The following is a 6,751-nucleotide window of genomic DNA, read 5'->3' as shown; positions in this document are numbered from 1 at the left end:
TGCATATGCCCAAGGAGACATTTTTTGAGAGGAAAGAGAATCACCACCAAATGCCTCAGCCAGGAAGGACAAGTAGGGCCCTTTATAAAGGATTAATGGAGCTTCTGGAATGTTTGTCATTATAAATTTTGTTAATAGGAACATACTAGCAAAAGCATAAGGGTAAGGCTCTGGATGGCCAGCTTCTCCACCATGAAAAAGGACCCCAGCCAAACTTATTCATTCCTCCAGCCTTTTTTCACTGCACCTGGAAGGTCTGACCATTTCTTTATCTATCCAAATCACGTGAACTCTGAGATCTATCCCAAGTTCCTGTGTCTCCATGACTACTCTAGCACCAATCCCACTTGTCCACACTTGAACTTCTACAGCACAATTTTCACCAGATTAGGCATATTGTCTTTGGGAGGTTCTTCTGTGTGTGCCTTATAAAGTTTCTTGTAAACTCCTTGAGGTCAAGGGCCAGTTCTTGTCCTGCGGATGCTGCCATTTTTTCCACAGTGCCGATGGCCTAATAGACCCTCTATATAGTTTTGCTGACTTGTTGGCTGAAGAGTTCCATCCAGCTTTCTTGTTCTTGACAGGAATGCAACGAACACACAATAAAGTTCTTTAACTATTAAGTCAAAGATCAAGTACTCGTATAGAGTTATTCACTGCTTCGAACACCTTGTGGTCATCAGATCCCCAAATTCTCATATTTAATAGATATGAAAATTAATATACGTGATTGTGCTTGTCACATCACAATAAGTCGTTCACTTATTGCTACCTGTATCGGTCCCATGAGTCAAGGAACCAGAAGACGGTCTGTCACAGTTGACAGATAACTCCCAAGACTTTTTTGTCCCCGCTGTGTTTCATAGGTACTAGGAGTTCATAGGAAAAAAACATTGCTTTTTGTATTTCTAACAATAATAGTGTTATTTGAAGAGAGAATGTGATTAAGGGATAAAAAAGGAAAGAGAGGCCACACTGACATTATTTTAGTTATTGAATGTCCCAAAGCTTTTAATGGCATAAACAACAATCAACATTTAGAAAAGAACAAAAATTTAAAAGCCTGGATTCACATTACTTTGAATTCTGGGTGCCTTCTTTTTTCCATAAGGAGCTTTTATGTGTATTATGTGTTTTTATTTAAGATGCCCTGGTGGATCTGTAGAATAAGTATTGGACTGCAGACCACGAGGTCAGCAGTTCAAACCCACCTGCCAATCAACAGGAGAAAACTGACATTTTCTGCTCCTGTAAAAATTCACAGCCTCGCAAACCCTATACAGTGTCACTATAGGTTGGAATTAACTCAGTGTCAGTATGTTTGGGCTGGGTGTTTTTATTACAAAATCCCATCTTATTGTTTGTAGCAAGGAGCGGAGTGATTAACTTTGCAGTCTAGGAGTGGAGGTCCCTGAGACCAACAAGAGAGAAGAGCGGTGAGCGGAACCCTACCCAGAGAAGCAGTGATGCCTGAGATGGAGGCAGAGAAGATGATGTGGAGAGATGGAGCTGTTGGGGTCTTCAGACACAGAGAGGGAGAGGGGCTGTGTGCTGACAACCAGGGGGCAGGCTTGTAGTGTACACCCTGTGGTTGGCTGATGATGCATGGAGGGGATTGTAACCATGGCAATGAAATGATATACAATAGGATGAATGTAAAAACTAATGTTCTCCCATGTAAACTATCACATAATTCACAATAAAACATTTTTTAAAAATTCTGTCTTATGATACAGATGCAGTTTGCAGGTTTTTCATCATAACTAAACCTTTTAAACAATTATGTTGAAGCTCATGACAATTGCTAATTGACCTTGTGAAATTTCAGAGATGCTCCCCAGGGAGCTGTTCACACCCACCCACACAACAGAGAGGAGAAATGATTGTACTGATCTGACTGTTTTTGTTACAGTCCAGTGACATAGCTTCCTCTTTGCCCTGCTAAAAAACCTGCTCTAGAACAAGACTAGACTTGTGTTTTAAATAAAAGCATCATCTGAGCTGTTTCTTTACTAGATCTATGGGATTCTAGTTTGGGTTTCAGAGGGATCTTTGTGTAACTTGCAAAAGATGTTAGATCTAATGTTAAAGGACAATATTATGTGATTCTACTTATATGAACTATCGAAAGTAGATAAATTCATAGAGTCAGGAAATTCAGAGTCAGAAAGGTTACTTGGGATTGGGGCTGGAAAGGGGAATGGGAAGTTTATTACTTAACAGGTACAGAGTTTCTGTTTGGAATGATGAAGAAAGAAAGGAAATGTTGTTGTTGTTGTTAAGTGCCATTGAGTCGGTTCTGACGCATAGCAATCCTGTAGAGGGTTTCCAAGGAGCAGCTGGTGAGCTTGAACCACCAACCTTGCAGTTCAAACTGACTTTGCAGTCTAGCTCATTAACCCACAGTGCCACCCCAGGATTTGGGAGCTTCAAAAAATTCATGGAAAATTTTCATTATCTTTTTTTTTTTTTCTTCCTGTTAACATTTTTATTTTTTTCAAAATAACAGGAATTGTGTACAAATGACAGTAGACCCTTGCCTCTTAATTTGTATCTAAATAAAAGATAACTGAAGATGAATTCTCAAGAAAGGAAAAATAAAATAAGGGACTACTTTCCTTCGTGGTCTACTTGGAACCAGCAGTTAGTTGTGTTGCTATCATGGATCCTGAAAGAGGTTGTAATACGTTGGAAGAGGTACATATGCTGCTGTTATCATTTTACCAGCAAACCACCCGCCGTGTAATGCACTGACAGCAGCAATAGCTGCAGCAATTGATGAGCACTTCACATACACAGCGCTCTGAGCTGAATTTTTATCGACATAAATATGAATAACTCCTTCATGTTTACTAAACTCTTCAATTACATCCTCCTTAGTTTCTGTATCCCATCCAACTTCTTCCTCTGTTTGAGGGTTAAACATGTTAGATAGTTGGAAACACTGTGTTGCAAGTGGTTGATCAGAGGCAGCAGCGGCTAAAGCTGAAACTTCAGTCTGCTGGGAAAGTCTTGTCTGTAAATCTGCCACAGCACTAAAGGACATTGTACAGCCTGTTGAGCTGCTGGTGGAATCTGCAAACCTATACCCTTTGTAAGTCTTGTCATCAATCGAAGATGACCAATTGTTCCCAGATCAATTTCAGTCCTTTCCAGTTCTTCACTGTCCAAAAATGATCTAGCCCTGGAAGCATCAGTGCATTCAGTGTCATGAATAACTTTTATTGGCCCAGGTAATTCAAATATACTAAGTTGTTCCAGTACCTTTTTGGCACATTCTGAATCAGATAATGTAATAAATGTGTATTCCTTGGATTGGCCCATTTCACTATCCATGAGCTGTATACTTTCAATTCTTCCAAATGACTCAAAGATCACCCGAAGCATATCTTCAGTTATGTTAAAGTGTGAAGAGCTCACATAAAGTCTCATAGGTCCAGCACTCCCCTTTTGTAGATTGTTTGCCATTGCTGCAGCTCTGTTGTTTTCTGCCTGTAATGCTTTTGCTATGATTGGCACTCCTAAGACACGTTGTCCAGTTAATCCTATGGCTTAGAAGCATGGAGCTAACAGTGACAAACTCCACATAAGCAATTCCTTTGGAACATTTTGAATTTCTATCAGAAATCATCTTTACATCTCGAACCTTTCCTAATATAGAGAAAAACTGTTCCAAATCCCTTGGACAAATTTTTACTGCCAGCTACAGGCAGAAAAGTCGTTGTATCTCTTTCCTCAGGAGTTAAATTATCATTAGGTTCCTTCACAGTGTTACGGCAGTTTTAGATTCGAGAGTGTCACTGCAGCTCTTGATCTGTCATTGAAGAAACAGAGGCCACTCAGAGAGGTCAAGTAGAGTTTCAGATTTTATTAAGCTGGCTGGCTCAGAGGAGCTAATTTCTCCAGATTCTGAGCGCCAAATGGAGGTCAACACTGGCTTATATGGGGTTAGAGTTGAGGACAGGAGGGAAACCAGGGGGATTGGTCCTGTTTGGTGACCTGATTAACATTCTAGCTTGTCTCCTGGGTGGGGAAGATTGGTCCCATTCTGTAACATGATTAGCATTGGCGGGGAAAGGCAGTTAATGTTTCTACCTTTTCCTGTTCAACAGGACTTTTGTCTTTTCTGAATGGACTTTTGCTTCGGTAATGTATTCTGCCTAATTTGATGCTATGAGGCAATCCAGTCTTTCCTAGGATGACACTGTTAAATGTTGGTCCAGAATAAGGGACTTTGTAGCAGCCACGGAATCTGAGATCTCCACTTCTCGGTCGCCTTTCTTTGCTACAACTTCATCTCCTTTCATGGTTTTTGCTCTTTTTCCTTTCTCTATCTCTACTTCATTTCTGTTGCTTACTTTTGCTTCACTTTAGTTCATGACTATGACTTCAGCTCTTGCTTTTTTCCCTCTTTTTGCTAAGTTCTTCATGGTGGTTAGCACTGTGAAACATAACTCTTGTGGCCGTGGTCCATCTTCAGGAATATAAAGGCTCATGAGATTGCTAGACCAGGCAGACTGATTTTTGAATCTCACCCAGGGATATATAAGCAAGATGCATTGGGGAAAAGGAGGAAAGAAATCTATTCCAGGACTAGGAATTTTAAATAAGAATACAGTCAATAGACCATGAGCAAGCCATTTTGACTTCTCTGTGGGGAGGGGGAAAGGGAGGTGCTGGTAGAATTGTGACTGGGGAACTGGAACTGGAGGAGGGGTTTTTTTGAGACAGGGGAATAAAACTGTTTGCCACAGGCCATGTGGCTCATCTGCCTGTGTCTACTGGGTTGGGTGCCTCTACCAGGTTGTTGTTGTTGTTGTTGTTGTTAGATGCCAAAGAGTCGGTACCAACTCATAGCGACCCTATGCACAACAGAATGAAATACTGCCTGGTCCTGGGACAACCTCACAATTGTGACCACACTTGAGCCCATTGATACTGCCATTTCGTCAATCCATCTCGCTGGGGGTTTCCTCTTTTTCTCTGACCCTCCACCTTACCAAACAGGATATCCTTCTCCAGTGACTGGTCCCTTCTGACAACATGTCCAAAGTATGAGAGACGAAGTTTGGCCATCCTGGCCTCCAAGGAGCACTCTGTCTACACATCTCACTTCTTCCAACACAGATCTGTTGGTTCTTTTGACAGCCCATGGCACTTTCAGTATTCTCCTCTAACACCATAACTAAAAAATATCAATTCTACTAAGGTCTTTCTTGCTCACTGTCCAGCTTTTGCATGCATATGAGGTTATTGAAAATACCATGGCTTGGGTCAGGCGCACCTTAGTCCTCAAGCTGACATCTTTGCTCTTCAACACTTTAAAAAGGTCTTGCGCAGCAGATTGGCCTAATGTAATACATCATTTGATTTCTTGACTGCTGCTTCCATGAGTGTTGATAGTTGATTCAAGAAGAATGAAGTCTTTGACAACTTCAATCTTTTCTCTGTTGATAAGAATGTTGTTTATTGGCCCAGTGGTGAGGATTTTTGTTTTCTTTACATTGAGATGCAATCAATACCAAAGGCTGTGGTCTTTGATCTTCATCAGTAAATATTTTAAGTCTTCTTCCCTTTCAGCAAGCAAGGCTGTATCATCTGCATATCGCAGGTTGGAGGAAGGTTGTTAATAAGACTTCCTCCAATCCTTACCCCACATTCTTCACATAATCCAGCTTCTCGGATTATTTGCTCATCATACAGGTTGAATAAGTATGGTAAAAGAATACAACTCTGTCGCACACCTATCTTAATTTTAAACCATTCAATGTTTCCATGTTCTGTTTGAACAACCGCCTCTTGGTCTATTCACGGATTCCTCATGAGCAAAATTAAGTGTTCCGGAATACTCATACTTCGCAATGTTGTCCATAGCTTGTCATGATCCACACAATCCAAAGCCTTTGCATAGTCAATAAAACACTACTGGGTTGGGTGCTCAATTTTGCAAAATCGAATAAAGAAAACCTCTCTCACACTAAAATGAGTACAGATTGGATTACTTGAGCGTTTGTTGGTATGGACAACATTTCTCACAGCACCGCTCCACTTGTTTGCATCCATGGCTCTATTTCTGCCTAAACCCGTGTTAGTATACAGCCACTGTCGAGTTCCTGTGAAGGACGCCATTCCTGGGATCTTCGCCCACGTCCGTTGCAGGGTTGGGACACATCTCGCCCTTATGATTGGCAGTTCACACTGGATTCAATGGTGAATTCATGGAGTAGAGGTGAGATATCGTTAGTCAAGCCTTCTTGTAAGGAGCCTCAAGTATTGCTTCTACATCAGTATCGTCTGCCATTTTCTCCAAACGCTTGGGCGGGATTTCCGGTGCCGGTGAGGCTCTTATTCAAGAAGGATTGTCTTCTGCTGTTGCTACTGTTAAGCTGCTAGGTCCAGCCCGCAGTTGCGCCTAGTTGAGCCTACGCGGGACAGCAGATCAGCAGCTTTGGCAGCTCAGGATTCTCTTCTGCGATAGCGTCGGCAAGCTCCCTGAGATAGTGGCTGCTGCTTACTCGTACTCACATTCACCAATACACATACACCAAATATTACTATCTTTTAACACCACTTTTTCCACAAACTTTTTGAAGCCCCCTCATATATATATATTTCACCACTCATCTGTCAGGTTGTGTACTCTGTTGGCTTGTGCTCAGCTGCATTGCTGGAAGCTGTGCTACCGGTATTTGAAATACCAGCAGGGTTTTCCATGGTGGAGTGGTTTCAGCTCTGATTCCAGAGCAAGGCA

General features: G+C 41.6%; 1 pseudogene; it reads right to left on the bottom strand.

Moving 5' to 3' along the window:
* Nucleotides 1-2,659: 2,659 nt before the first annotated feature.
* On the bottom strand, nucleotides 2,660-6,301 carry LOC102840329 (annotated as a pseudogene).
* Between the last annotated feature and the right edge of the window lie 450 nt (nucleotides 6,302-6,751).

The sequence above is a fragment of the Chrysochloris asiatica genome, unplaced genomic scaffold (assembly GCF_000296735.1).
Source record: "Chrysochloris asiatica unplaced genomic scaffold, ChrAsi1.0 scaffold00079, whole genome shotgun sequence".
NCBI lineage: Eukaryota > Metazoa > Chordata > Mammalia > Afrosoricida > Chrysochloridae > Chrysochloris > Chrysochloris asiatica.
The sequence above is the reverse complement of the archived record's forward strand: the minus strand, read 5'-3'. Positions and strand labels throughout refer to the sequence as shown.